The following is a 21442-nucleotide window of genomic DNA, read 5'->3' on the forward strand; positions in this document are numbered from 1 at the left end:
ACCTCTGATAATATTAAGAAAAAACAACAAAAAAGAAAAATTAAAATGTGAAGTATTCTTGTAAATAAGGAATATGTTTATAGACAAGTTAAATTGTTCATGATAATTTTTTTAAAATCTTTTATAATGCTTCATAGAGATACAAGATAGGATGACATAGTGGGCTGAAATCTGTAACCAAAATCAAGATAATGTGAAGTCAACATACACTCAAACACTTAAAAACTGTGTGACCCTAGATGAGTTGCTTAATCTCTCTGTGCCTGCATTTGTTTACCTTTCAAATGAAAGAATTGGACACTATGGTTTCAAAAGTCCCTTTTAGCTCTAAATCAATGATCTTATCATTATAAAGGAACATGAAATTGGTGATCTGTAACTACCTGCTTAATGGAAATAAAATAAAAATATTATTTTTATGTTTACTTAAATATATAAGAAAGATTAAAGGAGGCACTCTGGCATAATGGACACAGGTCTGACCCTTGGGACAGGAAAACTTGGGTTCAAATCCTGAGTTTGATATCTGCTACCTATGTAAAATCAGGAGTCTCTTAAGCTCTCCTTGCCTAAAAGATCCTTCTTAAAGTAATAAATATGGATGAACTGGCAATCACAATCAGTGAAGAAATCACAGACTCTTCCTTCCAAAAATAAATAAAAGAGAAACTCAAAATGAACCATAAAACTTTAGTAAAAGATAAATCTTTGTTAGCAGACTATGAACTGGTTGACTAACACTGCTTGACTAGCTCATTAAATTGTGGCTAATTATTTTTAATCTTAGGATCTTGAAATTAAAGGTACCACAGGAAAAACTAGCAACACAGAGACATGAATAAAGTGACTTGGGAAGAAGACATAATTATTTCTGGGGGAAAAAAAGGCATTATATGATTGATTTTCAAAAGCATTTAAATAAATATCACTGCTAGGTATATAACCCAAAGGCATCAAAAAGGGGGAAATTACCTATTTGTACAAAAATATCTATAGCAGCTCTTTTTATGGTGGCAAAGAATTAGAAATTGAAGGGATGCCCATCAACTGAGGTATCACTAAACAAGTTGTGGCATATGATTATAATGGAATATTATTGTGCTATAAGAAATGACAAGCAGGATGATTTCAGAAAAACCAAGAAATACTTAGATGAATTCATACATAGTGAAGTGAACAGAGTCAGGAGAACATCGTACCCAATAACAGCAATATTGTTCAATGAAGAACTGTGAATGACTTAGCTATTCTTAGCAAAACTATGATCCAAGATGATCACAAAGGGCTAATGATGAAGCATGCTATCTGTCTCCAGAGAAAGAACTAATATTGATTGAAGACACTGAATCACACTACTCTTCACTTTCTTTTTTCTTTAATTCAAGTATTCTTATACAAAATTACTAATATGGAAATGTTTTACATAATTGCACATGAATAATCTATATCTGATCGCTTACCGTCTCAGGGATAAGGGAACAAAAGGAGAAGGGTAGGTTTTGGAACTCAAAACTTTAAATAAAAATGTTTTAAAAATGGGAAAAATGAAAATCCATTTAAAAATGGAAAAAAATGAAAAAACAAATTAAATAAAATTGTACTAACTGAGAAATAGAGTGGTGGATTCGTGGAACAGGTTAAGTACATGAGAGACAGTAATCAATGACTATAGTAATCTACTGTTTGATAAACCAAAAGATTCCAGTTTCTGGGATAAGAACTCACTATTTAACAAAAACTGTTGGGAAAACTGAAGAATAGTATGGTGGAAAATAGGCATAGGCAACATCTTACATTTTATGACAAGATAAGATCAAAATGGCTACACAATTTAGACACAAAGTGTGATACTATAAGCACATTAGGAGAGTAAGGAATAGTTTACCTGTCAGATCTATGGAGAATGGAAGAATTTATAACCAAACAAGAGACATAAAACATTATAAAATACAAAATAGATAATTTTTATTACATTAAATTAAAAATGCTTTGCACAAAGTCAATGCAACCAAGATTAGAAGGGAAGCAGAAAACAGGGTTACAATTTTTATAGGAGTATCTCTGATAAAAATCTCGTTTGCAAAATATAGAGAGAGCTGAGTCAGATTTATAAGACTACAAGTCATTCCACAATTAATAAATGGTCAAAGGATATAAACAGGCACTTTTCAGATAAAGTTCACATAACTTTATTTTCTAAAAAGTCTCTTGCAAACAAGAAATACATTGAAAAAAACACCAGACATTTCCAACTCTCCACATGGAAGCAAGAGAAGAGAAAGAGAAAACATAGAAATAACCAGACACACAGAAAAGCTTTTTGTTGACAACTTCTAGAATTCAAGTCTGCCAAGTAAGTGTGCAAGGAATTAAGATTATTCAGGAGCAAGTCTGCGCTGGGTCTGACCAGTGTGCCAGTGGTCCAGCAGCATCAGATAACGTCTTCCAGTCTTTGGCCAGGTAGCGAGTCAGTGAAGACAGAGGATGTGAGTGGTGGCCGGAGGTTATAGGCCACCACCGTATACAGTATGTATTAGTGGTCACTGGAATAAGGCACTTCCTTTGTGACCATTTGCCAGAGCGTGATGGCAAAAGAATAGATGTCTGCTTTGCCAGTCACTGCCTCTCCTTTGAGAATCTCTGGGGCACCGTGTGTGTATGTATCGGCCAGGTGGCAATGGCAGGCGCTCAAGTTGGGCAGATTTTCTATCCTCTGCGAACACCCAAAGTTCCCAATTTTGCAGACTTCTCGCTCCCCAATCAAGATGTTGGCTGGCTTGAGATCCAAGTGGACGATGCCTTGAGAGTGGAGAAAAAGCCCGCCGTTGACCATGTCGAGGGAATACTGGAGGCATCTCCCCAGGTCCAGGGGCTCCGGGTCGTCGGGTGCAGAGCTGCCTCCGTAGATGGCATCGTTCAGGGTCGTGTGGCCAACGTACTCCATGATGATGGTCCCCAAGCTGTTGTAGCCCACAGAAGTGCAAGTGCTGGCGGCCAAGATGTGCACCACATTCTTACGGCACAGCCTGGCCACGTTGAGCTCGGCCCAGAAGCTCTGTCTGGAAGCTAGGCGGTTCTTACTGCTCCTCTTCAGTTGCTTTATGGCCACAGTGAGGCCTTGTTAGGTGCCCTTATAGGCAGAGCCAAACCCCCCCCACCCCCCAGTCCCCAGCTTCTGCAGGAACCTTATCTGCTTCCAGTCAATGGAGCACCAGGCCAGCCTCTGGGGCAGCCACCGAGCCCTTGGGGAGGGGGTGCCCTCTAAAAAGAGCTTCCCCCCCTTCCCTGGGAGCTCCAGGGGGCTGCTGCAGGGCCACAAGTCCACCGAGGAAGAAAACTCTCTGGGAAAGAAACGATTCAGGGGAATTGATGAAGGCATCGGTCACTCGTGGCTGGGGGCCAGCGTGTTTGGATGGAGAAAGAGAGGGAAAAAAATAAGAGCAGGCACTTTCAGATAAAGCTATCTGTAGTCATATGAAAAATGCTCTAAATCTCTATTGATTCCAAAAATGCAAATTAAAACAACTCTGTAATACCACATCACACCTATCAGAATTGGCTAATGTGAGCAAAAAGGAAAATAGTAAATGCTGGAGATGTGGGAAAATTGGAACACTAATGCATTGTTGGTGGAGTTGCAAACTGATCCAATCATTCTGCAGAGCAATTTGGAACTATGCCCAAAGGGTTGTAAAGCTGTGTATAACCTTTGACGCAGCCATACCACTCCTCTCTCTGTATCCCAAAGAGATCATAAAAATGGGAAAAGGGCCCACATGTTCAAAAATTTTATAGCAGCTCTTTTTTGTGATGGCCAAGAATTGGAAATTAAGGAGATACCCCTCAATTGGGGAATGGCTGAAGCTGTGGAATTTGAATGTTATGGAATACTAGCATTTCATAAGAAATGATGAGTAGGCAGATTTCAGACAAGCCTGTAAAGACTCATGTGAACTGACGCTGAGTGAAGTGAGCAGAACCAAGGGAATTGTGTACATAGTAACACCAAAATTGTGAGATGATCAACTTTGATACACTTAGCTTTGTCAGCAATGCAACAGTTTAAGACAATTGCAAAGGATTCAAGATGGGAAATGCTATCTGTATCCAGAGAAAGAGCTATGGAGTCTGAATGCAGATCAAAGAGTACTATTTTCTCTCTTTCTTTCTTTCTTTCTCATGTTTTTTTTTCTTTTTTTCTGATTCTTCTTTCACAACATGACTAATGTGGAAATATGTTTAATAAGATAGTACATGCATAGTCCATATCAGGTGGCATGCTCTCTTGGAAAGGGGATAGAAATTTAGAATTAAAAATTTTTAAAAAGTGAATGTTGAAAGCTAAAAATAAGCAAACAAATAACCCAAAGTTTAAATAACAAACGAGCATGATTTCATTGTAATTTCTCTTCCCACTTTGTAATCAGGTGAGAAATGACCCACTTGATTGAATCTATTTGAAGGTTTGGGTCCTTTGTTTTCCTCATTGCAATTATTTGTATTAATGAGGAGCAATAGCCCCTAAAAGTGAAAAGCCCTCATTTGGATGATGAGCTTTTTTCTGCATGTTATGCATCAATTTTAATTGGAGTCCTAAGGTTGAAATTATTTGCATTAGATAATTTTTAATTAGGTAGCTATCTGCAGTACACTTTACATGAAACAAATGGAAGAAATCTGAGAAAAGTTTTTAAATACGGGGTTTTCTTTTCTAAAAAAATATCAACACGGAATAAATTTCAAATCAAATTCTCACAAGGATCATAATGCAACATAATTGTTTTAGAATACAACCCAGGAGTATTATATTTAGCTAATGAGAGATTATATTGAGTAAAACTGTAATTTTATTCCTTTCTTTTTCTGCCTGAAGCACTAAGAGCAATGTATTTCTAAGTTTTTTGTTGTTTTTTTTTTAATATTGCTTTCACTAAGCCTCATGGAACATTCTCTGAATGGGATAGTGGAAAAGAGATCAGGCCTAGCAGTGACAAAACCAAGATTCTAATTCCAACACTCCCATTACCACACTTTGGAACATTAAACTAACACTTTACTAGGGTTTGCTTCAGTTCCTTTTGACCATGTTCTGGTAAAGTTGGATGGTCCCTCTAGTATTCCCCAGCTCTAAAATTATAACATTCTTTTTGTCTTTCATAGTAACAGAGTTCTAATATTGGACAGGATGTGGGAAAATTGGGGAACCAATGCACTGTTAATGGAGTTGTGAACTGATCCAACCATTACAGAGAGCAATTTGAAACTATACCCAAAAGGCTACAAAACTGTACACACCTTTTGACCCACCAATACCACTAGTAGGTCTGCATCCCAAAGAAGTTTTGAAAAGGAACCATATGAACAAAAATGTTTATAGAACCTCTCTTTGTAGTGGCAAAGAATTGGAAATTGGGAGGATGCCCATCAACTAGGGAATGACCAAACAAGTTGTGGTATACGATTGTGATGAAATAATATTGTTCTATAAGAAATTATGGGCAGGGTACTTTCAGAGAAATTTGGAAAGACTTACCTGAACTGATGGAAAGTCAAGTGAGCAGAAGCAGGAGAACACTGTACAGAGTAATAATACTATACAATGATCAAGTGTGAATGGCTTAGCTATTTTATGGAATACAAAGATACACGACAATTCCTAAGGTTTTATGATTTAAAAAATGCTATTCACCTCCAGAGAAACAAATAAAGGAGTCTGAATGAGCATACTACTTTTTATTTTATTTTGGGGGTGTGGCAGGAGATGAATCTGTTTTCTTTCACAGTATGACTAATATGGAAATATGTATTGCATGACTGTTCATGTATAACTTATATAATTGATTAACTTCTCAATGTAGGGCAAGGAGACAGAGGGAGAAAACTTGAAACTGAAGATTTTCTAAAAAATGAATGCTAAAACTGTTTTTACATGTAATTGTAAAAATATTAAGTTTCAAAAATAAAACCAAAAAAAGGAAGAAGAGAATTTTTTTAAATAAATGTGCACTCTAGTATGTGGATACATTGAGAGAGGCAGGATAGCATAGTGAATATAGAGTTGGCCTTGGCATAAGAATCCCCTGGGTCCCAGTCTAGCCTCTAATTTCTGTTAACTATGAAAACTTGGGCAAATCATATAACACTTCAATGCCTCAGGAAATTTCCATATACCAATGAAATTACAGATTTACAGAAATCCCTCTATGTCTGCTAAGTTCTATAGCATACTGCATGGAGGAATAGCTTATGAAGTAGAAGAATAAAAGGGCAAATCAATAATTAATGCAAGAAAAAACCAACAATAAAATTCATAGCCTCAGAAAGTTATATAGTGTTAGACTTAAAAACTCAGAAATGCTTATATTTGCATATTGCCTTTTATAATAGTTCTAAGAAAAAGGTCAAATTAACTGGTTAGTCTCAGTTTACTCACTTGTAAAATCACAGGTTCAAGTGAAATGCTTATAAGGTGAATAAACATCAAACTGCTAGATAATTTTCATTTCTCATCAATAAATAAATGAACAAGGAACCATTACATAAAGCAACAATTTTCATGTCCAAAGTTTGAGTCTTTTGAAGGACAAAAATACTGGCACAGAAATGTCATTATGTTTTTAAAGATATAACACATAAAGAAAACAAAGCATTTAAGGACAGAGATATTGGAGAGAACATTGAAGTTAATAGGGGAAACAGAAGGAAATTTTTCAAGAGAGTATGTTACGGACACTGGGACAAAAGTAGGAATTAGACAAGAGGGTCAGGAAATGTAACGTTAACACGATAATGAAGCATGATGTTGTGGCAATGATCTATTTTAATCAGAATCTCTTCCAGTGTTCTCTTTGTCAAAAACAGATCAGCTAAGAAGTTATTAACTGCCCTAATGAAAATTTCTTCTTTAAAAATGTGGGGAAAACTACAAAGGAAGCAAATTCTGTCTAACAACGTGTGGAAGATGAATGATAAAAAGCATGGGGTAAAAAAACCATTCAATCATAGTGACAGAGAAGAAGAAAGTTTTCCTGACTCCAGGCCTAGCACTCTATCCACACAGCACAGTCTATCTGGTCTTAAGAAGTCTTCTGGATATCTAGTTTAAGATGTCTGCAAAGCAGTTGTAGATGTGACATTGGAGGTCAGTAGAGAGTCTGGGGCGGAATATATAGATTTGAGAAGGTTTATGATAGAGATGATAATTAACCCATGAGAGCTGATGAGATTATCAATGAAAACAGTATGGAAGGAAATAAGAAGGCCCAGTGCAGAATCCTGAGTGCGGCCACCATTAAAGGATATGATCTGGAAAAGAATTCAATAAGGAAACAAAGAAGGAGCAGTCAAAAAAGGAGGAGGAGAACCAGGAGAAAGTGATGTGCTGAAAGCCTAGAGAGAAGGGTCAAGGAGGAGACAGTAACCAACAGTGTCATAGGCTGCAAAGATCATGGAGAATGAAGATTGAGAAAGCATTATTGAATTTGGCAACTGAGAGATCATTAGTAAACTAGATTGTGCTGAATTAAGAAGAGACTAAGAGAAAATGGAGGCACCTAACGTAGATGACCTTTTTGAGGAGTTTAGTTACAAAGAGAAGAGATAGACAATAGTAACTAGAGGGAATAGGTTGATGAAGTAAAGTTTTGTGGTTGTTGTTTTACTTCTTTCTTTATTTATTTTAGGATGAGGTAGGCAAAGAAATATTTATAGAAAGTAGGAAATGAGTCAGTAAACAGGGAGAGATTGAAAATTTAAAAAAGAGGGGGGATGAGAGGAATAATCTATTGGAGTAGATGGGATGGAATAGGATTGCTTAAACTAGTAGAAGACTTAGCTCTGATGAGGAATAGGGTTACTTCATCATAAGAGAAAGGAGTAAAGAATGAGATGATAAAAGAAGGCATCTCAGCGAAAAGAGATGAGAAAGAGGGGAGAAGACAGAGTTCACAAGAAAAAAATGGTCTTTTTTTTAAACATGAGGCAAATTTCTCAGCTGAGAGAAGGAAGGAAGCAGAACCAGTAGAGGTTTGAAGAGACTTGGAAAAAGTTTGGAAGAGCTGCTATGGGGAGAGAGATAGTGAATTGATAAGAGAGGTATAGTGTGATTGCCTAGCAACAAGCAAGGGTCATTTGAGGTTGTAAATCAGATTTGGAGTGATCCCAATCAGAATGGTTGTGTGATTTTCTCCACCTTCCTTCTGCTTCACAAGAATAGGAATGAAGGAAGCAAGTGGTAGGAGTGATCTAAGGCAGAGGCTTGGCTGCCTGTAATTGCTACTATGATAAGGTGGCTAGAGATCAAGAGAATCTAGCATCTAAGACACTTCCTCACTTTTGCTTCTCTATACCATGAACTCCACTCTACTATTAGTCTACAACTGTGGCCATGTAAGGGCAAACATTTGCAGGGGCTTTGGTTTTTGGAGGTTCAGCTCTATTTCTTCTCTTATTTTGGTTACTTGGCATGAAAATATGAGCAGCAGGTTCTATTCACTCACTGTTTTATCTTCCTTTGTGTTTCTTGATCAAGGACTCCATGATCCAATTAAACTAGTGTAATCACAGTTCCTCAAGCTCAGAATTTTACCTCCTGCCTCTGGTTCTTTATAGAGGCTGTTCTTTATTTAAGAACTCCACAGAATAACAGAATTATGGAATATGAGAGTGGGAAGAAGCCGAAACCACATATGAATAAATGTTTGGAAATGTGGTTGTCCAGCCCTCTTCTTGAATACCTCCAAAAAGGGAAACCCATCATTTATTGAGGCAGCCCATTCTACTTTTAGACACATTTAATTCTTAGAAAGTTTTCCCTTTTTATCAAGTCTGAATTGGATGGTTTGACAATTGGCTTCTTTACCACAGACTTTCATCTATAACTCCTGGTTCTAACCTTTGAGAAACAAATAAAAAAAATCTACACCCTCATTTCTCAAACTTGTCTATCATGTACCAGAAATCTCCTTATCCTCCAAAATCACTTCAGGCTTTGCCTAAGGATAGCTGGCTCCTCCCAGAAACTCCATTTTAAGTAGGGCACCCAAGCTAGTCTTCTCTTTATTTTCACAAGACTGTGCTCCTCCGAACTTCTCCACTATACGCCCAAGGCAAGCACTTGTCTTTACTCCTTATTCGACTTTCTTGGGTGTATTGTCTTTTCTTTAAAATGTAAGCTCCTTGATGGGAGGGGTTTTCTTTTTGTTTATATTTGTGTTCCCAGTGCCTAGCAGGGTACTTGGTACCTAATAATTTTTTAATAAATCCATTTTGACTGACTGAACTGACTCTTCCACATGGCAATCGTTCAAATATTTGCAGATGGTTATCACGCTCTCTCCCAATCCCACCTGGAGTCTTCTCCTTTCCAGGCAAAACTGCCAGAGTTCTTTCTTTCAATCTTCATATGACATAGATCCAATTCTCTTCAATGATTTTGCCTTTCATAGAATCCTCAGCACAGTATCTGACACATAGCAAGTACTTAATAATTGCTTATTTTTTGCCTCACTCACCATCTTGCTTATCCTCCTCTAAACACTATCCAGTTTATCAATGTGTTTTTTAAATCATGTTACCTAGAACTGAAGGTGGTACTCCAGGTAAATTCTAATGATGGCAGAATACAGTGGGACTATCAGTCTCTGCTCCTAGAAACTGTACCCTTCAAAAAAGCCCATGATCAACTCAGTCTCTTCAGCTGCTGCCTCACACTCCTAGTTCATTTTCAATTGGTATACTAAGAAATATCTTTGCTAAAGCATTGCCTATCTAAACATGCCTCTTCCATGGTATACCTGTGAAGTAAATTTTTTGTAAATAAGTATAAGAAATTAAACTTATCCCTTTTCCCCAAGCATACTTAAAAAAAATAAATCACTATTTTTGTTGTCCTCAGCTTCCTTTGTCAGTCTCAGCTTGAGTTCTTAATATTATTTTCATCAGACAATGTAATCCTCCTATTTGTCCTCTATTACCTGGTATTACCTCTTTTCATACTTTTTTTAAAAATCTATCAGTCATTACCTCCCCTATTCCTTCTAATTAGTCTCTTCAGAAAAACCTAATTTTTATCGTTCTTACCGGAATTATTTTCCTTTATGCCAACAGAAGGGCAGCTAAGTGGTACAATGGATAGCAAGCCAAGCCTGAAGTCACATGACTCATCTTCCTGGATCCAAATTTGGCCTCAGACACTTACTAGCTGTGGGATCTTAGGCAAGTCAGTTAACCCTGTTTGTTCATCTGTAAAATGATCCGAAAAGGGAAATGAAAAACCACTCCAAAATCTTTGCCAAGAAAACTACAAATGCGTTCATGAAGAGTTGAACACAAAGTAAAATGACTCTAAAACAGCAGTAACAAATATCTGCAGAATTTCATCTTCAGTAATTGCAATCTCCCCCTAAAGCACGAGATTTAGTCTAATTTTGTTTTAAACCCTTAAGAAACTGCTTTTTTCCAAAATATAAAGGACAAGTCAAACTATCTCTGAATTTCCTTTCCTACTATATCACATTTTATATGAGGGATTAGTCTCTTCCTTTAAGGGTTCCAATAATTTCATTCCAGTAATTAGTTCATCCTTGCAAATGAGAATGAGATCCAGATCAGAATTCTCCCTTAACCTTTTGAAAAATAAACTTATTTTTAATGCAAGTCAAGAAGTTATTAGCTACTTTGCATTTGGCAAAGAGAAAGCTGGAACAGATGCCTGGATAACTGAAATTTCCTATTACTACCATACAGTGCCTCTGGGCCAAACTTTTGATTTGTTGTATAAATTCTTTATCTATTTCTTCTTTTTATTGAGATATTCTGTAATATACTTCAATTATAAAATAATTCTTGTTTCTTCCTCTGTTGACCTTCACCTAGATATCTTTTTATCTTTCTTTTCTCTTATGGTTTCTGGATAAACATGCACACGGGCAAACCTGTACACACACACACACACACACACACACACACACACACACACACACATACACACACATACACACACACGCACACACAGCCTCATTTCACATATCCTGTTTCTTTTAAATAAGACAAAATTAGCTTTATCCCACCAATTCTCAGTATCTTCAAGATCATTTTCTTTCTCTTTATATGAGAAAATGTAGTTCCTCTTATTATGACCTAAACTCTTTTATTTTGTGTATAGACACTTGAGGTTATTGTTTTTACTACTAATTATTTGCTTTGATTTTCCTTTCTTGTAAATACCTTTTATACCTAATGTGGAGGAAATCCATAGGAAGCTTCCTCCTCCCAACCCCATTCTTTCTTAGTTTAAAGTCATTTTGATTAGATTTGCAAGACTCGGTATATGCAATCTTACCAGTCTTCGTTGGATGTATTTCATTTCTGGCCAGACATCCAAATCTCATTCACAGACATCACCTTCTTAGCCAGCTTTTTACTTCCTAATTTAATTTTTTCCTCTGCATTCCTTTTGTTTCCAGTGATTAACAGTTAGGAAAACAATCCCTTAGTTTTCCATTTCTTGCCCATGATTTTATAATCTTTTTCAATACCTTTTGTGCTCCTCGTAATAGTATCATTTGTACTCACATAAATGACTATACACTTTGGTGTCTTTCATCTTAATCCGCAAGTATTTTTAAGTACACACTTATGTCAGTTATTATGTTATGCTGATCATAGAAAGGTAAAAGATGAATGGTCTTTGCTCTGAAGGAATTTGCATTCTTCTAGGGAGACAGCATGTATGTACATCCATATATATGTATGTATACATGTGTGTATGTGTGTGTATGTGTGTGTGAAAGAAAAACACACTACATATTCTGATACAAGGGAGGAAGAAGACCTTAGCAGCTGGGAGATGAAGAAAGGCTTTTTATGTTAGAGCAGTCTTTCTTTTTTTGTTACTATTGTTTTTTAACTTTTTTTAACTGAATCTTGAATAATGAGAAATTCTATAAAGCTGAGGTAAGAAGAGGGTACCTTCCAGGCACAAGGAAGGCCAGCACAGAATCAGAAAGCTAGAAGACAGAAAAACGATAAAACATTGAGGAAAACAATAAGCAAGTTTGTTTGGAGTACAGAGTGCCAGAAAAAATGCATTTGTATAATGAGACACAAAAGATGGGTGAAACACAAATTTTTCTTAGATTCTCTAGGGAGCCATTGAATTTCACTGAGCAAAAGAGTACATTGTCCCACCTAAGTGTAAGCAAATTAATTTTGATGAAGCATGGATTTTTTGGAAAAGATTTGACATGAAGAGGCCAACTAGGAGGCCACTGCACTAGTAAAGGCAAGAAGGAATAAGGGCCTGTCTTTAGGTACTGGTTATATGGGTACTAAAGCATCTCTCTCATTTGAGATCTCTGGTTTGCTTCAATATCCAGTGCATACACAACCTCCTATAGCAAACCTCTTCCAATTTCCCTAAGTATGAAGTACTCTTTTTCTTCTCAAAATATCATGCTTATCCTTTCCTATTTAGAAGCTTCATCTCCCCACTTCAGTAGATGGTAACCTTCCTAAACTCAAGACATTTTTATTTTGTCTCTGTATCCCTAGCACAAATCACAAGCCTTTCTCTAGTAACTTTATAGATGGTAGAGGCCTTTATTAGTCATCTAGTTCAATATCCTTCATTTATAAATGAAAAATTTAAGGCTCTTTTCACAAATAAATATAAAGCAATAAAAATTAAGAGAAACAATTAACTGGAAAAAAACTTATAGTAAGTTTCACTACTAAAATTCTCATCATGTGTATGTGCATGCTCATGTACATACACACATACATATAAAATATATTTATTCAAATTTATAAAGCTAATAGACATTCCTCAATATATAAAAGGTCAAAGGATATGAACAGGTATTTTTTCAAAGGAAGAAACCTAAGCTATCACAACCAAAGATAAATGTTACAATTCACTAATAATTAAAGAGATACAGATTAAAATAAATCTGAGATTGTCCCTCATACACAGCATATTGACAAAGAGAAAAATGACAAATGTTGGAAGAGCTAAAGGAAAACAGTCACATTTGTGCACATGTGTGCATAGCTTGGAAAGCTATGAATTTTTCCATCCATTCTGGAAAAGAACTTGAAACTACACTCTAGAAGTTACTCAGCTATGTATTACATCTTACCCAAGTGATATATCACTTTAAGTCTGTACCAAAAAAAGAAAAAGAAAGAAAGAAGAAAGCAACTATATATGCAAAATATTTTAACATCTTTTTAAATGATAATCAAAACTGGAAACCAAGGGGGTTCATGACTACTGGGTGCTAAACAATTTATAATATAAGAAATGGAATATTATTGTGTAAGAAGTGACAAAATTGAAAGTTTCAAAAGAAATTGAGAAAATTCTCTGAACTCATTCAGTGTGAAATGACAAGAACTAGATTAATTCATACAGTAACAACATAATTCAAGAAAAAAAAAACATTGAAAAACTTCAGATCTCTGCAATAGTAAGCCATGTGTCCAGAGGACTGAAGATGATATACAAAATTGACCTCCTATCAGGGAAGTGAGGAACTTAAAATGAATGAGATACACATTTTGGACATGGCCAATGTGGAAATTTATTTTGCTGGACTATGTATATTTGTTATTAGGATTTTATTTTTCATTTTTAATTGTTCAATTAGGAAGAGGGGAGTTGGAGACAGAAATAATAAATGTTTTTGAAAATAAAAAAATAATTTAAAAAAGGAGCCAAGTCTCAGAGAGGGTGAGTTGCCCAAACCCATATATATTTTGCAAGTAAAAAAGCTGGTATATGATCTCTCGTCCTCTAAACTCCTAATGCAACATACTTTCCCCCATACCATATTACTTCTGATTGAAACCACTACATTCTTAAGTAGGAAATGTCAATGACCCATTTTCTTCATAAATAACTTTATTAGTGTCCCTAGGATTCCTTTTGCAGCTGAACTCCTCAAAACTACTGGCTACAATAGATTCTTCCACTTCCTCTCCTCTCATTCTATTCTTAAATCTCTATAATTTGACTTATAGCTTTATCATTCCACTGAAATTCCTCCTTCCAAAGTAACTAATAATGTCTTAGTTGTCCAAACCAACAGCTTTTTATCAATCCTCACTTTCCTTTACCTTTCTGCAGCTTTTGACACTGTTGATCACTCTCTCCTCTTGAAACTACTCTCAGAATTTTTGAAATACCACTTTCTCCTGATTCTCCTCCTACCTCTTTGACTGATCCCTCTCTGTCTCCCTTGCTGGATCCCCTTCCATATCATACCCTCTAACTATAGATGTCCCTCAGGGTTCTTGTCCTGGGCCCTTTTCTCTTCTCCCTCTCTTCTACTTCATTGGCAATCTCATCAGCTCTCGTAGATTTAATTACTATCTGATGATTCTCAAATCTACTATCAGAACCCAAACTCTATTTTGTTCTCCAGTCTCTCATCTCTAACTGTCTTTCAGACATATCAAACTAGATATCTAGCAGATATCTTAAACTTAATATATCCAAAACAGGACTTATTATCTTTCCCCCTAATTTCTACCCATCTCTTTCTTCCTTATTATTGTAGAGGACACCATCTTCTCAATCCATCAGACTCACATCCTAGGAGTTGTCTTGTACTCCACGCTCTCTTTTACCCATATTCAATCTGTTCCTAAGGTCTGTAAGTTTCACATTTACTTGATCTCTCAAATATATCCTCTTCTCTTCTCAGTAACTGCTACCACTCTAGTAAGAAAACCTGATCACTTCATGCCCAAACTATTGTAATAGTTTGTTAATGGGTCTGCCTGTCTCAAATCACTCCTTGTTCCAATTTATCCTCCATTCAGTCACACAAGTGATTTTCCCAAAGTTTAGATCTACTCCCCCCTCCTTGTCCCCTACTCAATATGCTGCAGTGGCTACCTATTACTTCCAGGATCAAATACAAAATGTTTTGTTTGGAATTCAAAATTCTTCTTAACCTAGCCCCTTCCTACCTTTTCCTTCTTACCCCTTACATACCAACATGTAATTTTTGATCCAGTGACACTGACCTTTTCAAAGTTCCACTAACAAGATACTCCTCTCTGCTTTGGACTTTTTTCTCTACCTGTTCTCCTTGCCTGGAATGTTTCTGCATTGCTTATAGCATAGTCTCAAGTATACAGTTTAATAAGTGTTTGTTGATTGAGACCTGCACAAAAGCCACTGGCTCATTTATTTGGTACACAGATCCCTCTCTTGAGAGGAATAATCCATCTACTTGGCTATAACAGGAAAACTTTACAGACATAAATGGACACCTTTTTCTTTGCGGATAACCCTTCCATTTCTATATGGAAAATGTTCAGGTCAGTTTGTGGGGTCTGTCTTGGTTATGAAATGTTAGCACATATTCTTAAGAATATCCTGAGGTTGCATAAGCTCAACTATATGGGGCTTAAAATTCATTCAAGCCCTACAATTGTAGAACTAGCAAGCCTCTTTATGAAGGGTTTACCCTGGGGCCGTGCTGTCTGTTCCAGTCACCAGTGGCTAGTGAACAGACAACAGGAAATTAAGTCAGAGCAGCAACAAAGTTTGCAAAAACAGACACACAGAATGGAGTAATGAGAGAAGTCGGGAGACTTGGGTTTGATTCCTAGAGTGTTATGTTACTGCATTTTTGGTGAGTCAATTTACTTCTGTGGAATTCAGTTTATTCTTGTGTTCAACAAAGGGGTTGAACCAACTGTTCTCTAATATTCTATAGCTCTTAATCTGTGAAAATACCACTCGAAATGGATAGCCGTATTAAAGTAGCTACATTCTCCCTTTTAACAAAACGTTTGGAGAATCTTAAAGCCACCCTAATCATGGTCGTGTCTGCCTGTCTTTTGGAAGAGGTTCTTAAAGAGACCCAAAGTTAGTGAACACTGTAGTAAGGTTGAAAATTGTACCCATCCACTTTGAACCATGGACTTCTCACTTCACAGATTCTTCTCTTTTTGCAGTATAGATAAAGATATGATTTTTTGTTGCACTTACTTGTCTCCAATCTCCCTAATGAGAAGTAACATTGCACAGAGGAGAACTAGTAACTGCATCAGAAAAAACTGGATTCTAATTCCACCTTTGACACATAACTAAAACCTGTCTTCTACAAGAAAAGATATATGCACATAGTCATATAAATATATGTATGTATGTATACACATAATATTTGTATGCATATTATCTCCCCCATTAAGAGGATAGCTTTATTTTTATCTTTCGTAGCATCCCCAGCCCTTGGCATAGTGTCTGCCAAAAAGTGAAAACTTAATAAATGCTTGCTTGCTTGTTAACTGACCAAACTACTGACATGCCAGTTTTGTGACCCAGGCCACTGGCCACTTACTTGACCCCTCAGGGCCCTCAAACATTTGTCTAAGACCACAAGTTGTAAAGAACATTCAGACCAACATTGGTAAAAGAAGTTACTCACCCTAAGAACAATTCCTATATCAAGGAAATCACAGGTCAAGTTTAAAAAGAAACGCAATCAATCAACAGTACCTATTTAGTAGCATTTGTGTACCAGGCTCTTTTTGTAAACTGCAGCTAGACTAACACAAAGAGTGAAATAATCTCTACTTAGAATGTGCTTACTTCTCACAGGAATATGTTACGATTTCATATGTATACAAATATATATGTATACATACACACTCATATATGTATAATACATGTATATATGTATACATGTATATATGTGCATTATATACACATTATATATATGTTTAAATATATAATTTATAATCAATCTGTTTTATCTATCCTTACTGCACCTTTCAGACATGGTTTTTACTACTTGATACCTCAGATCAAAGAAAATCATATACACACATATACACATACATATACACATATGTATACATAGAAATGTATATGTGTATGTATATATGTATGTATATTCCCTTACTGGGGCAAAACCAAGAAGGAGGAACAGAGATTACAACCCAGCCTAATTCTACTAACATTCCCCTCCAAATAACTTTAAAACAGTATCTCAGATAGATTTCTGGAGTATGCCCTGTGCCAACAAAAGGTCAGAGCGAGACATTTTTCCAGCCTAAGACAACCTTGGAGGTATGCAGGAGAGGTCAGTGACATCAGGGAGGAGGTCCTTCTAAGTGCATAAAGCAGCAGAGTGCAAGGGGTGGGTCATGGAGACTATGCAACAGTAGCAGCAACACCTGAAACTCTTAACCCCAAAAATGATAAGGGGGTTGGAAACTAGTCAGAAAGAGATGACAAGGCACCTTTTGCTGGCACAGAGTGTAGGACCTCATGTCGTTTAGCAACCAAATCATATACACATTTCTGGGTCACAGTTCCAAGGTAAAGAGGAGGCCCTGGTTGCAGTTCCAACACAAAAAAGGAGTGCTCACTCTTCTGATTGCAGGAAATGAGAGGGTCCTGACACAGTCCCAGAGCTGAGATGAGTGCTAGCCCTTGTGATTAGAGGGGATCAAGGGCCCTTTCTCAGTTAATGCCAGGCGATAGTCCAACAAAATAGTGACCAGACCTCCCAACGCTACCTTTAAAGGACTTAAAACTTGTAGACTCCCAGAACTATGCTTCAGCTGAAGTAAAAGAAGGTAGGGGTCACAATCATTATCTAAACAAAGCAAGAAAAAAAATAGAACCAATTAAAAGAGATAATCAGGGAAACTCCATTTTGCTAAAAGGTACCATAGAGGGGGAGGAGCCAAGATGGTGGAGTAGAAAGACACACATACACTAGCTCCGAACCCACAGCCCATAAAATATCGGTAAAGAAGAACTCCCAACAAATTCTGGAGAAGCAGAAGCCACAGAACAATGGAGCAGACAAGATTTCTGTTCCAGAGAGCCTGTAAACCTCTCTCAAAAGGTCCTTCGCGCTGTGGACCTGGAGCCCAGCACTGCCTTGGCCGCGCGGGACCGAGAGGAGTGGATCTGAGCGGCCTTCAGGGACAGAATCTCCAGCGGCCACGCGGGTCCCTCCACCCACAGGTGACAAGGGTCGGTGACAGGGTCTCTTTGGTGGGTCGAGAGGGGAGTGGCGTGCCCCCATAACTCAGGCCCACTTGGGAGTCAGCAGCAGAGGAGGGAGCAGCCCAGGACTCCCCAAGCAGGCAAGAGCCCAGATCCATTGTTGAAGATCTCTGTATAAACCCCCTGAGGGAACTGAGCCTGAGAGGTAGCCCTGCCCAGACCTGAGCACCTGAACTTGATCTCACACTGAATAGCAGCCCTGCCCCCTCCCAAAGTCCTGAGGCTGGGAAGCAGCATCTGAATCCCAGACCCCAAGTGCTGGCTGGGCGGATCTGGAGGCCAAGTGGGTGTGAAGAGATTATTCAGAAGTCAAGTCACTGGCTGGGAAAATGCCCAGAAAAGGGGAAAAAAATAAGACCATAGAAGGTTACTTTCTTGGTGAACAGGTATCTCCTCCCTTCCTTTCTGATGAGGAAGAACAATGTTTACCATCAGGCAAAGACACAGAAGTCAAGGCTTCTGTATCCCAGCCCACCCAATGGGCTCAGGCCATGGAAGAGCTCAAAAAGGATTTTGAAAATCAAGTTAGAGAGGTGGAGGAAAAACTGGGAAGAGCAATGAGAGACATGCAAGCAAAGCATGAAAAGCAAGTAAACACCCTGGTAAAGGAGACCCAAAAACATGCTGAAGAAAATGACACCCTGAAAAATAGGCTAACTCAATTGGCAAAAGAGGTTTAAAAAGCCAATGAGGAGAGGAATGTTTTCAAAAGCAGAGTTAGCCAAATGGAAAAGGGGGGTCAAAAGCTCACTGAAGAAAATAGCTCTTTCAAAATTAGAATGGAACAGATGAAGGCTAATGACTTTATGAGAAACCAAGAAATCATAAAACAAAACCAAAACAATGAAAAAATGGAAGATAATGTGAAATATCTCATTGGAAAAACAACTGACCTGGAAAATAGATCCAGGAGAGACAATTTAAAAATTATGGGCCTACCTGAAAGCCAGGATCAAAAAAAGAGCCTAGACATCATCTTTCATGAAATTATCAAGGAAAACTGCCCTGAGATTCTAGAACCAGAAGGCAAAATAAATATTCAGGGAATCCACAGAACACCGCCTGAAAGAGATCCAAAAAGAGAAACTCCTAGGAACATTGTGGCCAAATTCCAGAGTTCCAAGGTCAAGGAGAAAATATTGCAAGCAGCTAGAAAGAAACAATTCAAGTATTGTGGAAATACAATCAGGATAACACAAGACCTAGCAGCTTCTACATTGAGGGATCGAAGGACATGGAATAGGATATTCCAGAAGTCAAAGGAACTAGGACTAAAACCAAGAATCACCTACCCAGCAAAACTGAGTATAATACTTCAGGGGAAAAATTGGTCTTTCAATGAAATAGAGGTCTTTCAAGCATTCTTGATGAAAAGACCGGAGCTGAAAAGAAAATTTAACTTTCAAACACAAGAATGAAGAGAAGCATGAAAAGGTGAACAGCAAAGAGAAGTCATAAGGGACTATAAAAGTTGAACTGTTTACATTCCTACATGGAAAGACAATATTTGTAACTCTTGAAACTTTTCAGTATCTGGGTACTGGGTGGGATTACACACACACACATAGAGACAGAGTGCACAGAGTGAATTGAAGAGGATGGGATCATATCTTAAAAAAATGAAATCAGGCAGTGAGAGAGAAATATATTGAGAGGAGAAAGGGAGAAATGGAATGGGGCAAATTATCTCTCATAAAAGAGGCAAGCCAAAGGCTTATCAGTGGAGGGATAAAGAGGGGAGGGGAGAGAAAATCATGAAGTTTACTCTCATCACATTCCACTAAAGGAAGGAATAAAATGCACAGTCATTTTGGTATGAAAACCTATCTTACAATACAGGAAAGTGGGGGATAAGGGGATAAGCAGGGTGGGGGGGGATGATGGAAGGGAGGACATGGGGCGGAGGGAGCAATTTGAGGTCAACACTCATGGGGAGGGACAGGATCAAAAGAGAGAATAGAAGTAATGGGGGGCAGGGTAAGATGGAGGGAAATATAGTTAGTCTTACACAACACGACCATTATGGAAGTCATTTGCAAAACTACACAGATTTGGCCTATATTGAATTGCTTGCCCTCCAAAGGGAAGGGGTGGGGAGGGAGGGAGGTAAAGAAGTTGAAACTCAAAGTGTTAGGAACAACTGTCGAGTAACGTTCTTGCCACTAGGAAATAAGAAATACAGGTAAAGGGGTATAGAACGTTATTTGGCCCTACAAGACAAAAGAGAAGATGGAGACAAGGGCAGAGAGGAATGATAGAAGAGAGAGCAGATTGGTGATAGGGGCAATTAGAATGCTCTGTGTTTTGGGGTGGGGGGAGAGGACAAAAGGGGAGAAAATTTGGAACCCAAAATTTTGTTAAAATGAATGTTAAAAGTTAAATAAATAAATTAATAACAAGGTACCATAGACAATGAAGTAATATAAAAAAAAAATTCAGCATCGCTAATAAAGACCTCCTTTCTTAAATATATAAGTAAATAAATCAAATTTATAAAAATAAAAGACATTCCCCAATTGATAAGTGATCAATGGACATCAATAAGCAGTTTTCAAAACAACAAATCTATGGTCATATGAAAAAATGATCTTACTATTGATTAGAGAAATGAAAATAAAATAAGTCAGAGGTATCACCTCACATGTATCAGAAATGACAAATTGAGGAGGGCATGAAGGAAAATAGATATACTGATAAACTGTTGGTATGGTTGTTGGAAAACTGTTGGAGAACAATTTGAACCTATGCAAAGGGCTATAAAACTGTAAAACTAGGTCCCTTTGACTTAGCAATACCACTAGTAGAAAAGAAAGTAAAGGAAAAGCAAAAATTTATGTATACAAAATATGTATAACAGCTTTTTTATAGTGACGAAGAATGAGAGAATGCTCATCAGTTGGGGACCGACTGAACAAATGTGGAATCTGATTGTGATAGAATATTAAGAAATGATGAGTTGAATATTTTCAGAAAAACCTGAGCTGTCTTATATGAAATGATACAAAGTAGAAGTGTTCAGAAACAGGAGATTATTGTACATAATAACAGCAATATTTTAATAATTATCAACTGTGAAAAACTTAGCTACTCTAATTGATACAAAGATCCAAGATAATTCCAAAGGATTCATCATGAAAAAGGGAAACTTGGTGGCATTGTAGACAGACTGACAAGCCTAGAGTCCAGAAAACTGGAGTTCAAATATGGACTCAGACACTTACTAGCTGTGTGACCCTGGAAAAGTCCCTTAATAACCCATTTCCTTCAGTTACATCATCTGTAAAATGATCTGGAGAAGGAAATTGCAAACTACTTCAGTATATTTGCCAACAGAACCCCAAACAGGGTCACAAAGTGTCAGACAAAATTCATACTACTGAACAGCAGCAACGTGATGAAAAA

General features: G+C 37.3%; 1 pseudogene; it reads right to left on the reverse strand.

The window, feature by feature from the left end:
- Window positions 1-2369: 2369 nt before the first annotated feature.
- Window positions 2370-3533, reverse strand: LOC140498327 (proto-oncogene serine/threonine-protein kinase mos-like; annotated as a pseudogene).
- Window positions 3534-21442: the final 17909 nt, after the last annotated feature.

The sequence above is a fragment of the Notamacropus eugenii genome, chromosome 4, assembly GCF_028372415.1.
Source record: "Notamacropus eugenii isolate mMacEug1 chromosome 4, mMacEug1.pri_v2, whole genome shotgun sequence".
NCBI classification, from domain to species: Eukaryota; Metazoa; Chordata; class Mammalia; order Diprotodontia; family Macropodidae; genus Notamacropus; species Notamacropus eugenii.